Here is a 19,661-nt window from a genome sequence, read left to right as displayed (position 1 = left end):
TTTGTGAATGGAAAGAGCAAAAAATAAAAAGTTTCTTATTTATCGTACACCATGCAGCAAAAGTCTCACAGATCTTGAATTGCTGTCTTGCCACAGAAGATATTAATTATCCACCAGAGATTTTACCAGAATAATCCCTATTTCTCAGCCTGGCCTAATTTAGCAGCCCCTCTCCTTGTCTCTAAAGCACACATACACTCATCTTCACTTACATGTCAGATTATGTAACTCAGATTAAGCATTAAGCATATGTCTAAATCATTTGGGACTGCAATTAGCCAACTAGTGAAAAAGGCTGGCATTCTAATGCTAGAATTAATTTTAACAGAAAGGCTTGGAAGGAAGAATTCCAGCTAAGTAGTATGAAAGAAAATTGATACCATTAATTCCAAAATACCATCAAAAAGCTATAATTAATCAGTAATAAAATAGTTCTGCTTTTTTGAACTACAAGATCAGTAATATTAAAAAACCCCACCCTAATAAACAAAAAATATATATTTAAATAGTAACATAGGGTTTAAACTAGGAAATTTATTTGCCAAGAATGTACCAATTAATGTTTTATTGCAATCTGGCTTCAGGCCATAAATCTATGATTTTATCTATCCAACAGCGACAAAAGAAATCCCAGTAACTGTTACAAATCTGTTTCTATCAGGTAGCAGAATTTGGGAAAGTTGATGAAAAGTCAGAAGTGTAATAGTCAGTGATTTGTTTTAAGAGAAGAAGACAAATACTGATTGCATTTTTTAGTTATTTCCTCATTTTTAACTTTATCTAGAGACAACATTAAAAACAATATCTACTTAATCATTAAGTCAGCATAATTTTCACATAGAATTTCGAGGCACTTCCTGGAAAACCATAACTGACACTATTTTAATAACTGTAATAGGTGCTGGAACTGTAACAAGAGTGCTGGGAATGGGCATAAAACCATTGTTGTATCATTATTTACAAAGGGAAGTGTAATGAGCACGCTAATAGTCAATGGCTGGTTAATGGAGGCATAGTGAAAACATAAAGCAAATTAAATACCAAAATAAGCAAAAAGATTCAATTTGCAAGTTAATAACTTCTTTGGGGGGTTTTCAAGACACATTAATTACTAGAAATGAGAGCTTCTGATTAAATATCACAGGCACAGAACGTAGTTGGTATTATCTCCAGATATTTGGTAATATCTAAGATTTCTACAGAGATTCTTCTCTTTTCCCCCCTGAATTCTACTAAAGGACTGCATGGTAACTGTTCTTACAAAGGGAAGGATTCGAGCTGAAAACACTTCTAAAGACGTTCTTCTTTCAAACAGGCAAAAGGCAGTGCAAGGTGATGTACTGTCTTATTGTACCTAAATTTTAGTTGTTTCTGCATCTGTGATGTTCAAACAGAAAACATGCTTTCAAAAATAATGACATTAATACTGTTCTGTTGCAATGCTACTTCTCATTCTTTTTTTCCCTTTTTTTAATCTTGAGCTAAAAGATATATTAGGCTGCCTTAAAAAGCAGTTATTTTAATGTTATTTGGGAGTTATGTAAAAATATAATAAACATATATAATATATATAAATAGTATAGAAAAGTATAATGTTATTATACTCCCAATATTATTTGGGAGTAATGCAAAAATGCTTTATTTTGTGGTGGAAAACTGAAAAAAATGTCCAGAATTTCTAGATTACAGAAATAACATAAAGAAGAAAAACAACTAAGAATTTCATCCCTGTGGTGTCACTGGTACCAGGGTTGGTCTAGACAGGCATCTTTTTTGAGCTCTGCCTGCTGAGTTATGCACGTAAATCCAAAAGTTTTGACCACGACTTTTCCTTGTTGCTAACAGAAACTTTGAAACAATATTGCAAATATTAACAGAAACACAATTTGTCTCAAAAAACTAGTGTGATTTGCTCAGCAAGATATTTGCAACGCCTGCCCACACTGAATCAAATTAGGCATGTGGCTCATGGGGCTCAGTTCAACTGCAGGAGTGCTCAACAGAGTAAGAATTTGCTTATCCTTAGTGATAAATATGTATTCTGACCCTCTGTTGTCTGGCAAAACACACAGAGGATGGATAACATTGCATGTAAATGCCTAATGACAAGTGCCAGGATTAATGTGAGCAGGCCTGGCAGGGAGATAGACCTACCTGCTGCATATTCTGCTAATGGATGAAAAGAAGAATTGTACTTGCACAACGAGATGCAGCAGAGGTTAATACATCTTGTAGGGAAAGGGAAGATCCCAATCTCCTAACAACAGCTCATAGGAAAAAGTCCCTCTTTGGCTCTTCCTAGGACAATTATATCTTGAATCTAATTGTTAGGGTTTGCTTTAGTTCAAAATATAACATGGCTGTCTACACGGTTTATGAGCAGTTCCTTGTTCAACAGAAATATCACTGTTCTATTAATTGTATCTCATAAAAAGCAATGTTAACTGTACTGTGTGTTTATGGATGCAAGAAAGTTTTATTTTATGATTTGACTTGTTAATAAGCTGCCTTCATATGCTTTGTGAGAAAGAGATGGGGTTTGATTTCTTTTTGATTTTTTCTTTATTATTTTATTTCAGAAAGAATGATTACTCAATCTTTTAAATAAATTCATACTAATTTTTTCAGCTTAACTTTTTATTCAAGAGATGAACCATTTCAGTGAGAGAGAACATTTTTTACATATAAAATTAATGACAAGTTCTTTGTGAGAAACACAACCCTGCCAAGAACAAAACATAGTGAGCATCATGCCAGATCCTTCTATGTCTTTCTCCCCAGCTCAGTAGAGAGGAAGGATGGGAAAGAGTGGCATCCTTCCATGGCCATGCACAGAGGTCTCAGGAAGGGCAGATGGAAAACACTACCTTCCTGAAGGGAGAAGGTCTGTGAGGATGGGGATGAGCTGTACAGGGATGAGGATGCTAGCATGGATTTTGGGACATTTACTGACTTTGAGCATGCTCATGCCTACCTGCTGCTGTGCTCAGTGCCCACAGCTCTGCATCACAGCCTGCTTTGCCCACATGCCCTGCACCAGCCTGAGAGACTCAGGAAGACACTGAAACTTTATGCTTTGTCTTTACCCATCCTGAAGGTTATTCTCCCACAAAAATGACCCTGAGGGACTTATCTGGACAGCTGGCAAGGAAGGTCTGTGTGCCTGAAGGGAGAGGAACTTTCAGGGTGCATTGTAGGGATGTGCTGGATGTCCGAACACCAGACTGCCCCCATGGGCTGTAGCCTGGCTTCATGAACCAGCTAACAAGAGCAAGAGAGAGATGAGCAGGCTGAGGTATCATGCCTCTGACAGTCAACTCTACATAGCCTAGACACTTCTAGTTATGTCAATTCAATTTCCCTTCTTTGTCCCCTAGAGTATAACATCTTTCTCAGACTTTCCTAGATTAGAACTACTCAGCCAATGCTGGTGTTAACTGCTGTTTATTTGATCACTTCTACTCTGTTCCTTCCAATTTCAGGACCACCCCTGACTCACAACCCTCTAACCCGATTCTTTTCTGTCATGCATTTGGCAGCCAGTCATGTTCTGATGGCATTTGCTGGCACAATTGTGCTTCAGCACATTCCTGTGACAAACACCGCTCCTTCAGGAGTGCACAGGAGCTCACATGGATAACAAAAGGCTGCATTTTCTTGTGGCCTGATAAAGCTTTTGTATTGCTGGAGCCCTCTAAGACACAGCATCTGCCTTCTCCACAGCTGACTCCAGAGGAGTGCCAGCCTTCACTTTCAGTTTCCCAGGTCTACCCAGCTGGCAGAGGGAGCCCCCTGTTTGGTAACTGAGGATGTTGGTCACTGTATATTGCAAACAGTTCTGCAAGCCCCAGTGCTGTCAGTTTGCTCTACCACGTTCCTGTACAGAGCAGGATGCACACACAGACAGCTGCACTTAGGCAACAGCACAGAAATTAATCCTGGAAAGAGGCCCAGCTTCACTGCTCACAATATCCTCAGTAGCTGCCAAATACTCAGCATTTCCAGAAGGATTCTTAAGTTGTTGCCACTGAATATTCCCTTTTCACAGCAACTATATTTTGATCTGATCTCTCATATTATTTGTATACAAACATTTCTCCACACGTGTGAGGAAAGCTGTGCCAGGAGACACTCCACTCATAAGAAGAACACCTGCAGAGTCACAGACCAAAGGCCCATTTCATCCTGAATTGTGTCTCTAACTGAGGGTCTCTAACTGGATGCTTAGAGAGAAAACATCAAAGAAAAGCGGGGAGTAATTGCTCCCTACAGTATCTCACCCCCAACTTTCAACAATTTGCAGAACAAGTCTATTTAATCTCTTTTTATACAGAAATCATTTCTTATTTCAGATCTTCTTCTGTCACTGTTCTCCACACATTTTCTAAGTTTAATAATATCCTTTATAATAGCTCTTTTTTTAATTATGAAGAGGGCCAGAACTGCACACACTGTCCCTGGGCACACCAGTGTTTCTTATAATGACATGATAATGCTTTCTATGTTGTTCTCTAATTCTGTCTCAACAGCTCCTACTGTTCTACTTGTCTCTTGATAGCAGCTAAGTGCTGAGCAGGTGTTTCCAGAAATGTTGCAAAAAATCCTTCTCTCACTTATACATATTCGAAACATAAGCAACAGCCCCCTCCCCTCAAGAAAAAAAAAATCTCAGGCAAAACAGAAGTATTTGTCTAATTTTAAAAGTGTAAATATTGTCTTTGCCAAAGAATAAAGGAAAAGCCTTGCACAGTACACTCCTTATGATACAAACAAGTTACTATTCTTTCTGGAATATTTTTTTCTGGACATTCTAATGTTGAATGAATTAATTATCTCCAAATACTGACCTCTAAGTCTTGAGGATTCAGTATGACATTCTAGATATTTCAAGTGCATTGTCCTCTGTGCACTTCCTGCTCACACTTGCAATTTACTGAGGTGAAACGGTCCAATTAAGCAAGAAAGACTCTTAGGTTCCCTGCACATGATTATTCATGGTGTTTTGTTTTAAACTCCATACTTACGACTTTACATTAATAAAATATTTTTAAAAAATTATTGAGAACTCCAACATTTCCAATGTTTGCAAGACACCTTCTTTGTAATGGCACAATTGAGGTAGGGAAGATGGTTTTGAAACAGGTTAATGTAATCCAGTTTTGAGTGACTATGAAATAATGAAAAATTAGCAGTCACTGACTTTGAACAGATTGATAGTATCAACAAGGTAAATATATATATATATATGCACTCATGCACATACACATGTATAAAAATACCTTATTACTCAGATGAGCACAACCATGAGGACAGGTAGCAAAGATTCATACTTGTGGCTCCAAGTGAACTCAGAGCATTCCCTATCCCTCCTCTGCATTTTGGGGATGTCATGGGAAGTGGATTGAAGCACAGTTGCTGCATAATTATGTTTGTGTCTCTTCAAGGTCCCATATTTCTGCCTAGACAAATAAGACTGCTCCAAACTAGAAATGTTTTACAGGACAGGTTAATTCTCGTGGCAAGTATGCTATTAGGAACTCCAGCTACCATATACAAAAGCAGTAGCAACTTCAGCAAAGCATTTAAAAAGAAGATAAAAAAGCCCTTAGCCTAAGCATGGGCCAGGTGTCTGGCATGATTAATATCAAACTTCTCTAAGATTATTTCAGGGCCACAAGGAAATGCTGAAGCCCCCTGAGCATCATGCAATTTTACAGAATTGTTGTTCCAATATTTACATAATGTTTGGGTCCAAATCCATGTAATCAAGGTGTGTGTGTGTGTGTGTGTGTGTGTAATCAAGAGGGATTTGAATTTGCAAACTAACAGAACAGCAAGTGCCAAAAGCCACAGAACACTTCAGTGTTCTTTTTCTGACCTTCAGTTTCAAGTTCTGTGTAACTCTCTGTCATTATGTCCACCCTGCTTGTAAAAATATGAGCAGATATGAAGAGAAGCTGACACAGGAGACCTGTTTTTCTTGAGACCTCAACCCAATGCAGAACCATCATTGTCCCAGTGATTGGGACACTGTACGGCTTAGTTTTAAACAAGTACATTTCTATGCCTCATACTGTGGAGAATAAATTAAATCTGTCCTTGACTCACCCTAGTTTCAAAAACTAAAGTGTCAGTGAACTCCTAATTTGTCTTTCATCCAACCCTTCATTCTTTCTGAGCAAGCCCTTTCACTATTTTGTATTCTTCTTGTTAATACCGTGTCACAAAAAGGGCTTGATAAGGAGCCTTTAGGAATTTTGTAGAAAACTTCCCCAAAACAACAGCAGCAACAGCAGGAGGAACCAAAGCAGTTCCAATGAAATTAGTGGGATGGTAGAGGATGATTGCTGGGAATCACAGAAAAGAATCGCAGAAAATCCTGAGTTGGAAAGAGCCTACAAGGGTCATTGAATTCCAGTTCCTGGCCTTGCACAGGACTTTCCCAAGAGTCCCACCACATGCTTGAGAGCAACGTCCAAACACTTCTTGAACTTTATCTGGCTTGGTGCTGTAATCACTTCCCTGGGGAGCCTGTTCCAGTGCCCAGCCACCCTCTGGGTGAAGAACCTTTTTCTAATACCCATCTTAAGCCTCCCCTGACACAGCTTCAGGCCATTCCCTCGGATTCTGTCACTGTCACCACAGTGAAGAGATCAGTGTCTGCTCCCTCTCTTGCTCAATGTCTTTTTATATTGTGGTACCTAATATATGATGGTTGCATTTTCCTTTTCTCCTTCTGTATGAGATTATATTCCTAGAAGTGGGATCACACAATACAGTTTGACCCATGGAGACCAGGCCACCTTCTCAGATATCCCAGATGGACTCTGGTACAGTATTCAGGGTGAAAATTCATGGTGCCACTGGTTGCAAATCCTGTTAGGGCTCTGAAATTTAAACAAAAACGTCACCATATCAAAATGTCAATTAAATGTTTGTGACCCAACTTGAGATCAATCATTCTTTAATAAAAGAAAAGAAACACAGAATACCACTCAAGAAAATAAGCAGTTTTTAAACCTTTCTAAATTTTCTTTGGTTTGTTGGGATTTTTTTCAAGTCACTGTTTCCATTTAATTGATTTACAAAATTTCCTTGTCAGAATTGGGTTACTTTTGCCAAACTTTTCACTTTAAATGAAATTTTTTACCAAAATCACCTTAAAATATCCCAACCAGATGAAATAATGTTTTTTTGTCTCTGATAATGTTTATCAGCTCCACCTAAATTGCTGTAAGCATTTTTCCCAATCAGAAATAATAGTGCTTTCCCAAGTCTGCTCTCCAACTTGTCCTTTGCTCACCTCCACTGATGATCTTCCTGTAGAGACTACAGCAAAGCAACCTACCAAGACTCTAGCACTGTCACACAGTGAGACCGGACAATAAACAAAGCAAAATGTGAGACAACCAAAATATCCAAGCTTCTCCTTATCATTTAGCTTCCAACATTGAAGGAAAACTCTTAGAAAGCTTAAAAGAAAGGATGAGAAATATACCAAGGTAAAACTTGGTAGCAAGAATCTCTAGATTATTTCTTTTTCTGACATAATGAATGATTCATGAAATATAAAATGCAGATGCCAGCTCAGCTCTTTGAAAAAAGAAGGATTCAAAAATCAATCAGGCTTGATGCAGACTAACAGGGAGAAAGAATTGTTAGGAAAACCACACCATGATAATCAGTTATCATACTGAGGACTGGACTCAAAAGACCTAAGACTTAAAGCTAAAGTGAAGGTTTCAGGACTCGTCAATCAATTTGGAGATCAGGTTCCAACTCATACTGGATTTGGGAGATCCTCTGTTAAGTTTCTTGAGGTGTGGCTATGTTTTATGACAATATTGGAATGATGTCTGCTGCTGAAGAAGTCAGCAAGGGCCAGAGTCTGTCCTTTGTTGGTGACATTCTTCGTCTTGGTCTTCTCATGTAAGAAGAGCACAAGACTTTACATTAATGTATAGGTCAGGGAAGAAACAAAACTGATGGACAAGGAAACCTGGAGGACTTATCTGCAAAAAAGTGGTACCTCAAAGGAGAGAGCAGCCCTCTGCAACTTTAAAGGACTACATTTGGATAGTGAACAGAACAATCTGATGTAAATAGTAAGCAAAAGTTGAGGGAAAACTACTTATTCATAGTTTTCTTATTATTCCTTAGATACTTACATTCAGAGACATTAGGCAAAACAGCCTCTTCTCAACTGCAGTATTCTGAATAAACAAATTATTTCTGATTAAATAAGCAGTCTCTTCATAAGGTAGGGAGAAAATTTTCCCAACTGGAGGAAATGGCACAATTAGGGAAATTTTATGTGAAGCTTAGAAGTTTCCTGAGTCCTGAGAGGCCATTGAGAGATTAAAGCAAATTGCTTTGGCATCCAATATTCACTTTATTATATTCAGATGACTGGAGAGAGAAAATCTGGGGTTTGATACCTACATTCACTAAAGGAAAAGTCTTTAGAAAGGAACAGCAGCCAGATTTAAAGGAAACAAAGTAAAACCAGCCATCCCATACGTTTGAAAATCCTTATGAGCCTGGCAAATAAAAAAATAAAAAAAAAGTCCAACACATTTTCCCTTGCATTTGTTTAGTTGGAGGCAAATTCCCTAAGCATAGCTTGAAAATGTGAAATGGTTAAGAACTCCATTATCATTCATGCTCCAGCAACTTCATTATGTACACAGGCCCAGTCTTTTACAGGCTAAAAGTGCAATCCTGATCCTTGCTGCATGCCATCTATAACGTAGCCTTGCTGAAATACCAATAACACTAACATCTGTCTTGTGCAATGTTAAAAGGGAAAAAAAAAGGGGGGAAAGATTCCCATAGATAAAATGCACATGAGGATGACAGAAAAGGAATATACAGAAAGCTATGACAGGCAAATTTTATTAATGGCTCGACCATATGCATCCGGGGCATAATTAACTATTCACAGGTGAAATTAGCAGATAGGAGTGTCGGTGGTGAGCAAATTGAATAGGCCCTGATTATATCAATAGTTTTCAACCAGTGTCCCCTGGTTATCAAACTATCAAATAAATTTGTCCACTCTCTCCTTCTCTGGGAGGAGGGGGTTAGAAGGAAGGGAGAACTTTAATTATCCGGCCACGGTATATGGCAGGTCATTAATAAAACCTAGTTATCTGGCTGCAGGTTTTATAGTTTTACTGTTATCTATCTTTTATCTAAATAAACATTTGGAAAATGTCCTTAAAATTACTGGAGATACTTTGCCACTTCTTCACCAGATATTTGAAAATGAAACTTTGCTGGATTTTACTATAGGATGCATGGCGTCACCTCGAAGGCTCCCACATTCTTCCTGCTACCACTGTAATGGAATTACAGAGTTTGGCGGTACATACATTGATGGATCTAACCAACCTGCAAATGCAGATAAGGGCAAAATCACTTGATGGGTTAGTTCTCCTTAATGTATATTTACTCAGCCTTTATGTTATGTATGCATTTTTTACTTTCATGCCACATATATCAATGACAAATGTAAGAATTGAAAAGCCAGTAATAACATAAAAGAACAGCTTTTTTTTTTTTTTTGTCTGTGGTGCAATTGCCAGAGACGTTATCTCTGCATTTGAATAAGGAATACTAGGAAATTAACATTTTTGGGGTCCTGGTCCTGATTCTGTTCAATGTACATCCAATTTCTAAACTCAAATGGACTTCTATGATACAATAGAGGTTTCCAATAATAAAACCATTTACACTATATTTTTCCACAAGTGGTACAATGATTGTCATAAAGAAATGTGGATGTTTATTTTATATGCATTTATACAAGATTAGTATTGAAATGGCCCATGCAAACATGTTTCTTTTGAGGAAAACCAACTCATAGATACGTCTTCCAATCTGACAATTTTCAGTATCTTCTCTTCTGTCTACAGGATATAATACTTTTTTTGTTTTGTTTTAAAATGACCTATTTTATTTTCCTACTGACCTGCAGAAATGTAACAATCATAGTGATCTGTTAATTAAGACATATCTTTGTTATCCCGTAACTTAAGAGGGAATATATATGCCAATTTATTCTAGTTTGGGTTGAGGGGGGTTTTATGGTCAGGTTTTTATTTTTTTTATGGTCAGGTCTTTATTTTTTGCATATATCATATTTCATAGTTCTGGGAACATTTTTCTACAATTTAAGCTTTTAAGTTTGAAAAAAAGCTTTTAAGCTTAAAAAAAAAAATCGTAATCAAATAGGAGGTTCGTGAAAGCAACTTAATTCCCCTTTTCAAAAACTGTAATTCCCAAGCACAGAATTATTTATTCTGAGTACTCTCCATGTGACCAGGTGCAAACTGACATGGGGCCTACTGCTGGGATGGGAAATGAAAGAAAAGCTGTTGTACTGAAGTTCCTTTAGAAGTCAATTAGGATTACAGAAAACCCCTATGTTAGTGTTCCATTCGATCGAAGAGAAAAAAAAGTGGTGAGGCCATTTTATGATTTTACAATTACACCAATGCAATTCCTTTGAAAACAATAGAATTACTCCTGATTTAAAGACTAAAAACATTGACAGGGGAGTGAAAATCTCTCTTCCTGATTGATCATTGTAGTGGCAAAAGCTTGTGATCACAGCAACCCCAAATGCCTTTGGTAGGAGTAGAAGAGAGGATCCACTTGAAGAAGTCAACCTCCTCTTTTGGAGTAAAATTTGCAAGAGGATTTAAATCCTTCTTCCAGGTGACATTTAATGGTTTGCATTGAACATCTAAGCTACAGACAAATTAATTATAATTACATTGGAACTAGTTTTGTTGAAGTCAGAGAAATTAGCAACTTAGCCCTTTGACAGTTTAGAAATGCAGAAATTTGAAAAAGTACATCTCTGTCACAAAAGAAATTGCAAAAAGCATCTATCTGTTAACTAATAATGCATTACCTGCAATTTCCAAAAATTAAGATTCTGGTCAGATGTAATAATCTTTTTAATTCTTTTTTGGTGGTGGTAAATTAATCCTATTCCTTTACTTTTTAAAAGATATTAACCCAAAACACATATTTCGATAGTGATTTTATCTGGGAAATCCCCTTGATATCAGTTTTTTTAAATTATGTTTTGGTATTATTTTTATGTTTTCTGTATTAACTCTATAATATAAGGAAAAATTCTCTTCTTCTGCAATTACAGTTGCTCTACTTTCTTTACATTGAGCTTTGATGGTGATATAATTAAAAAGTGCTGCTTTGCACAGGCAGTATTGCACATGGTGAAAAATGGTAGCTATTTCCACACTTCACAGATCCAGCTGCTATGAGCATTAAAAATTACTTAAAACACAAATTTATCGCATCGTGATTACAATGAATTGTGTTGTTATATATTAATTGAATTGTAAATTGCTGTTTTAAATTAAAACACAGCTTATTAGGAATGGCAAGAGAATAATAAGAGATGAAGTAATGTTTCATGTAATTGCCAAAATAAAATAAAAAATCTGAAGAGAGAGAGGAAAAAGTATGTTCCAGACAACTACCTCTTGTGAAAAATTGCCCTGGAGCTGTTGATGGACTGCATATTTCAGTGTCCTCAGCGAATAACAGCCTTTAGTCTCAGAACTGAAGGAACTTTTTGCAGCAAAATAATAATAATATCAGCAATAATAATAAACTTGGAGAAGAACTGTCTGCAGATAAAACACCATTTTTACAAACATGGGGTTTTTTCCCATATAAGTTCCATCTCTGTAAAAAAAAAAAACAAAACAACCAGAATGGCTGGATGGCAGATTCAGCTATGGGGGAACCTATGAAGAATATAGGAAAGGGGGCAGGAAATACCAACAGGGGCAAAGAAAACACTTTTAGAATGACATATCCTCTGCACATGAAGTCATCCGAGAAGAACATGGCAAAAAAGAGTGTCCAAAGAGCAGTTGAGCTGGGGAAGGGGCTGGAGCAAACATCTTATAAGATGTGACTGAGGGAGCTGAGGTTGTTAAACCTAGAGAAAAGGAGACTCAGTGCCTTATCGCTCCCCACAATGTTATAGCAAAATGTGGGTCGGCTTCTTCTCCCAGGTAATGAGGGATAGAACAAGAAGAAATGGTCCCAGGTTATGCCAGGCAAGGTTTAGGTTGGACACCGGGATTTTTTATTTCAATGGAAGAATTATCAAGCACTGGAAAGGGCTGCCCAGGGAAGTGGTTGAGTCACACCATCCCTGTAGGTGTTGAAGGGAGATGTGGTACTTAGGGACATGGTATTGGTGGACCTAGCAGTACTGGGTTTGCAGCTGCACTCAGTGGGGTCTTAAGGGCCTTTTCCAACCTGAATGATTCCCTGATTCCAGATACATGCTGTAAACATGAGAAAAAGACCCAAATCAGTAAAATGCAAAACCAGTATCAGTAAAGTTCCTTTTTATTAGGAAACATAAAACCAGACAACTAGACTAAGCCCAAATATGACATACTGTTCTATGAATCTAAGGCAAGTGAGGGAGATGAACAAAAGGACTGACAAACTTTAAACAACCTAGGAGAAGAAATGCCAGTAGGCTCTTGTAATTAGTTGGATATAGATCAAGTTAGCTTGTGAACAAGTGACAGTTCAGGTTAATAGTGTAGTTAATAAGGTAAAGTAATTAGATATATAACTAATTATCAAATACCTAAGGAATTTAATTCCATTTCTTTTTAAAATCTTATAGTATTGGGACTATATCACAAGTAACCTATGGGCACAGTCATTAAAGTTGATGTGTTAAGGAAGGATAGGGAAGTTTTAAAGAGAAAAACCCTAGAAATAATTGATGAGTTCACTTGCTCCTCTGTAAACCGGATGAATTGTGCAAGGAGCGTGATGTCTTCTGACTTTTGGACACAAAGTGATGACTTGTTCTTGGTGCTTAGTCAGAGAATGAATAAGACAAAAAAAGGACACAGTGTGATGGTAACCATAATATATTCAAATTCAAAATCCCATAGAGCAAACAAGCCTCAGAATTCCAGAAAAGAAGAAGGCTTTTGAAAGGGAACTTAAAACAAGCTTTTAAAGAGAAAATTTGCAAGAGACAGGTATGCCCTCTCTCTGGAAGTGTTCAAAGCCAGGTTGGATGGGGGTCTAAGTAACCTCATCAAGTTCAATGTGTCCTGGCCACGGCAAGAGGTTTGGACCTACATGAGCTTCAAGGTTGCTTCTACCCCAAGCCATTCTATGATTCTATATTTTTTAAGACATCATGTTAGAATTCTACTGTAAAAATGAAAATATCAAACTTGAAAACCATTAACATAAAGCAGAAGCTTCCAAATTCCTCACCATGAGGTTGCTCAAGGCCCCATCCAACCTGACCCTGAACACTTTCAGGGATATGGCATCTACTTCTCTGGGAAACTTGTTCTAGTGCCTCAAGACCCTTATCACAAAAAACTTTCTTCCTTATGTCCAATGTAAATCTACCCTCTTTCAGCTGAAAACCACTCCCCCTTGTTCTGTCACTACAAGCAGTGTCTTTTGTCCAGCTGTCAGTGAGCAGAATGGATGCCCTTTGTGCTTGAAGATCCAATCATTCTGTGTACCTGTGGTTGCTTATAAACCTGACCCTTATTTTGCCAGTTCCTATAGAAAATCCCCAGATAAATGCCTTTACCTGAGCTACTGCTGCAGGAGGGCTGCAATATGAAAGCATGTCCCAACAACAAAGGCATGAGGAGTTTGGCTCCGTGGTCATGACTTGATCAAAAATTCAGGCATGCCATGAGGTTTGCAGACATGGATTATAGAGCAACAGCATTTAGAAGACTCTTTGTTTCCATTGTGACTCAATTGGAAACAGGGTTGAAGTGGACAAAGCCTACTTGGAAAGCAGATGCGCATTGATGGAAACTCTTCCAGACTGTCAGGACCTTGTTAACCCCAGATTCAGACTCCAAAAGACTTCCTAGTGTTTTGTAGCTCATGTCCCCCTACACAGCTGTTTGTCCTATTTCATCAAGTGTAAAAAAATAAGACACTAAAGTGAAGGTAAACTCTTACTGCGTCCTTGGCAGTCTCTCTTTGCAGTGTTAGAAAGCTGAGTGTCAAAATATAATTGCAGAGACAAGCAAAGTGACATTGTGGCTTTGTAGGAGTAGATGCGCCCAGCTCAGGTACTTTTGGTTCAGTGTTTAAGAGATGCTGAGAATCAATACTAAGATTCCTGGGGTGGCAAATGCTATTCTTCTATAGACATACAGACCAAACTATACCTTCAATAGTTGCAGGACTACTATGAGTGATACATTTCAGTATGTCAGTGTTGGACCTCACTTCTGTGATGATGAAACCTACCCAGGAGTGGGCTTGATTCTCACAGGCTCGAGGCTACCATGATGGCTGCTTATCTTGGCTGTGAGACAACTCAGTTGCCTTTTGGGCAGGGTTCTAGGAAGATACACACTAGTACAGAGAATACAGAGCAATGACATTCTCCCTCCAAGCCATATAAAGCAATCCTGTTTTTCCTATGAAGATCCATGGTGATTGCTTGTCCATTTCAGCACAGAAATATGGATCCAGATGGCCCTCAGCCATTGAACAGCACTCCTGAACACCACGGTGGGATATTCTCTTTTATTATTGGAGGAATTTCATGACACTCGCTCAATGAGGTAGAACTGCTTTACAATGAGAACATTTTATCCTGGGTTGTTGTTTTTTTTCTGGGTTTCAAGAAAGGTTATCTGACCATTCAATTCACCATGCTGTAATCACAGCCACTGTCCTGCCAGTCATAAGCTTTAGGAAGACAGAATTAAAATGATTCAGTGACTGACTTTGTCCTTCTGTTTAAATATATTGCTCAGGATCCTGCTAGGACTCTTATATGAATCTCTGAATACTTGGTCTCTGGATTATCGTTTCATGAAGATGAATTTTTGGTTGGACAGTAACTCAGGAGAGCAGGGAAAATCCTTCACATCGACTCCATACAAACAGTTTTTCCCAGAGCTGCTGCTGAGTTTCAATTTGGCAGGTGATCAGTGTCCTCACAATTTTCATAGGTAAATCTAAGCTGCCACACACTGCATGTGGAAAAAAGTCTCTCTTTCCACTGACTCAGGAAATACTCACTTGTATAACCTCCCATGTCTTATTCATCATTATCTAAAACCTCCTAGAGCCCCACATTCTCTGCATGGCAGTCTGGCAGGATAATTAGGTTAACCTATGCAAAGACCCCTGGCAGTTAGGGTTCACTCTGTCTGAACTCAGCCTTCCTTAGGGAGACCACTAAGAACAGCTCAACATCAGTAATGTTGGTACCAGGGGGTGCTTGCAAAACCAGTCATTCATTCATGTTCCAAACATTAAACTTTCACAAGGGTGTCTAGGTTTGATGCTGTGTTCAATCACTCAGGCTTCTGCTCACCTGCAGACTTCAAAATCCAGTTACAGATAAAGGAGAGGCTATTTTAATTCCCTTTAAGGTGACTGTGCATCAGTTGAAAAAGAAACTTTAGAAAGTTTAAAACTTTGAAGAGATCAATAACATCCTGCCCTTTGCCCCTCAAAAAAATTAAAAAAAAACCAAAACCAAAAACCAAAAAACACTAAACCAAACCAAAATCTAGAAATAAAAGCTAGATTAGATAAGAAAGTGCTACCTGAGATGTGGTTGTCTTTATGGATATTCATCAGCTATCCTCCTTCCTTCCCCTTCAGAGTCCTTATATACTAATGGGAGTTGCATTTTTACAGCTTATGGGTCTTCCTAAGCACAGGAAGCATTAGAACCATCAACCCTTACATTTTGTGCTATTTCTTCAATAAAGTAAGAAAGTGCCTTAGCTTTCGAATACTTCATGGAATGGATTGCTATTTGGCAATGTTCCACCCTTTTTCCCAATTTTTTTTTTCCCAAAAGCACTGCTTTACTAAACCTGTTTGGCTCAATTGTGCTGTGTTATGCCATTTCACATAAAAATCTTGAAAAAAAGAAAGACCTAGTTGTTTACTGAAGTAAAAGGAAAAAAAAGTTTCATGTAATACTAACTATGTCTTTTACTCTTTTTAGTGTAAAGTATTGGAGGTTACATTAAAGGGTGGTGATATCAAAAATGCTGGTCAAGGGATAATTCTGAAAAGAGATTGTGTCTGTAAAAACATGTAGTGGCATCAATGCATTGTGCAACATAGGAGACGTGTTCATGTTAAAGGGATTTTAAAACATTTTTCTCCTAATCTTTTAAAAGTTAAGTCATCTTTGCTTAGTTCACCTTTCTCCAATCAGTTAGTATTAAGACCAAGGCAAATCACTTCTTTCTTTTAATTCTTGCTGTCTACTAATGTTTGGTTTTGCAACCAGAATCAAAGGATATACATTCAAGATGCTCTATCAAAGGCATTCCAAAGAGATGAATAGTTTAAGTATCCATGCTTTTTCACTAGGGTATATATCTAGCTATGTAACCACACAAGTGCACGAAGTGATGATTCTATACCAGATTTATAGAATAGAGCTACTTTCAAGGATAGCACTATTATTGTCAGAACATGGCCTCATAATTTCAGGGGACCTGGACTTAGCTGTAGTATTCAAAACCAGGATTCACAGCATTATGAGATGAACAGAGAACGAATGAAAAAAGTTGATTTGCCAAGCCAAATAATTTTTTAAAACAAGTTTAAATATGGATGTATTATACAAGGCCCTGGTGAGATCCTCCAAAAATTATTATACATATGTCTGGCCACTCATTGGGGAAAAAATAAAGAAATAGAGGTTGAAAAAAGGAATCATTTAAACACATAAAAGCACAAAAAATGTCAAGAAGGATGGTAAAGTGAACAGGCAGCCTAGAGTACAAAAGGAAATATAAAATAAGTTGTCTTGTTTAGCCTGGAAAAATGAAAGGCAAGAGGAGTTAAGTCTGTATTGTATAAACTCAGCAGGTGGATATACGCCACAGAAGGAAATGAGCTATTTAAGAAAAAGATAATGTTAGCAAAGAACAAATTAGTATAAACCAGTCATGAATAAAATTAGACTGGAAATTAGAAAAAGATTTCTAAGTACCAGAGAAGCAAGGTTCTGGAACAGCCCTCTAATATGAGTTGTGGAGGGCAAACCACCTATGCAATGTTAAAAAAGACTGTGAAACAAATGTTAATAGAGGTATCTTGTGCAGTTGTCTGCAGTGTGGAAGACTCCCTCAGTGACCTGTCAATTTTCTGCCAGCTTTATCCTATGTGGCTAAATAATTTGCTGTAACGTCAGGAGGAAATCTGTGTAGATCTTGGTTCTCCTAGATCAAAGGCCAGTGTTGCCAACTTGTGATTTTCCTTTTTGTTCCATTACAGCTTTAGTTTTAAAGCTTCCCTTTGCAGAGGCTGAAAAGACATGTGGGATTTTCTTTCTTTCCAGGACACAAGAAAAAGATGGTCGTTTCCAGCCTTTCTGGATGCAGAAGAGAATTGAAAACCTGCATGTATTTTAAAAGCTTAAAAAAGCATGGGACTGCAAAACACCTAATATTTTTAGCTAATCTTATCATTTGGGGCTATAAGCAATATCTCATCTACATTCAAATCCAGCTTTCTTCCTTGAGCTGTTACCCTCTTAAAAAATTTATAGCATGCTATGAACTTATTTTCCCCCCAACACAGAAAACCCTCTGTGCACCACTCAAACTATGGCCCCAAGCAGGCCTTTCTCATCCCCTCCCACAGAAAGGTCTGAGCTCCAAGATTTATTTTGCTGGTACATGTGTCACCTGTGTCACCATGTGCATCCTTTAAGATAGCTCATTGTCAGTTTGAAACAAAGGAAAAGAGGCTTTTAGGGACAGTCTGGGAGGAAGTTTAGAATCATAGAATGGTTTGGGTCAGAGGAGACTTTAAGGATCTAGTTTGAACCCCCCACACCATGGGCAGGAACACTTTGCACTAGACCTTCCAGGCTGCACAAAGTTGAATTATTCCTTCTTATTTCACTGGGGGGTAGGGGGGGAGTTGAGCCCTCTTCATCAACAGCTCTCTCACCAGAGTCTCTTTTCACAGTCTCTTATCTCTGGGCACTACGCTGCAAAGGGTCGAGTGCCACTGGAAGCCACTGAAAGCCTTGTGGCTGCACTGAACAGGCCAGTGATGTTTCTGACTGGGCTGCTGGGTCAGCCAGTTTTCAGCCACTCTCCTGAGCTCTGCCTGTTACTGAGGTGAAATCCAGTGGAGTCATAGGCACCTTTGTTCCCCTACCTGAGACAGGCAGCTTCTTGATAATGCATCTGGTATTATGTGTTTTTAACTAAGTTCTTCAACTATATAGATCTTCTGAGGTCTTTTTTTTTTCTTCTCAATAGTGAGGCAGAATTTGAGATAAGCCAGGTTATTCAACTGCTTTTCTTCATAGCATCCACTACACATTCTCAGCAGGTTAGAAACACAATGACTTGACACTGTGTCAAATCTTCCATGGCTATGTGATCTTGCTAATTTGAAAGGTTGCCTGCAAGTTTGGCACAATGGTCAATGCTGGGGTGTAATATCTAAGGTGTTGTCTACATAGCAGAACTCCACCATGTGTCCTGTCTAGTTACAGCGACTGCTCTCAGCTGTATTTTTCACTCAGTGTTGTCACAGCACAGATGATGGAGCCTCCATTGCTCCAGCATCCCAGCCACTGATGGAGATGTGCTATGACTTTCAGTAAATGCTGTATGCCTTGCAGTTCCATGGTAAGTAAATTCTTCAACAGATTTGCTCTTGGCATTCTGGGAAAAAAACACCCAATTTTCCAAAAATAATGTTTCCAGAGATCAAGTATTTAACAGACTTTTAGCGATTCCATTCTACAGCTTTGCCTCTCTAGTCACCTGGTTGCCAGCACAATCTCATCACTGAAAAACAGGGAAGTGCCACTGCTTTCCTCTCCCATTGAATTCAGGTAGCAAGGCTGGGAAAAAAGAAAATCAGCTACCCTGTGAACATTTTGAACTGAAACCTTTGCAGTTCAAAAGGGATTCGTTCCAATGGTTTTCAAAGCTTTGTCATCTCTGTGATTCCCATGCCATGCTGTCATCCTTTTAAAGACACTTACATAAAAACTTACCTACACAGTTCTGTCTGTAAAAACAGCATTTATTCAGGGAGAAGATGGTGAAAAACTGACTTACATGGAAAAAGAATAGGTAAAAATGGAAATAACAGTACTTTCAATATTATATTATGACCATTAAAAAATACTGTATAATTAAAGGCCCCTATTAGAAAATCAGGGTATAGTTGTACCACTGATTAAGGAAATTCTCCCACTCCTAATTAGAATGAAAAAAAAGTAGAGTAAGAAGACTACTGGTACTAGACTGAAATCCTTCAGAAACTGGAACTGACATTTAAACAACCAAATTAAAATGGAGGCCTCGACTCTGGTGACCAAACTAATGAAGGATGAAATAGACTGAAATATAAGATTAACAGAAACTAGATTTAATTAATAATAAATTAATAGCACATATATAAAAAATTTAAATACTTCAAAAGATTTTTCAAATACCTATAGCAGGGAGCTTACCAGAGAATCACCTTTCAATAAAAGCATTCAGAAAATGAGGCTGGAACAAGAAGAAAATTTGTTCTTTGCTTCAGTGTTCATTGCCAAAAAAAAAAAAAAAAGTGCGACAGTGTGACAACCTTTCTTT

The sequence above is a fragment of the Catharus ustulatus genome, chromosome 1 (assembly GCF_009819885.2).
Source record: "Catharus ustulatus isolate bCatUst1 chromosome 1, bCatUst1.pri.v2, whole genome shotgun sequence".
Classification (NCBI taxonomy): Eukaryota; Metazoa; Chordata; class Aves; order Passeriformes; family Turdidae; genus Catharus; species Catharus ustulatus.
The sequence above is the reverse complement of the archived record's forward strand: the minus strand, read 5'-3'. Positions refer to the sequence as shown.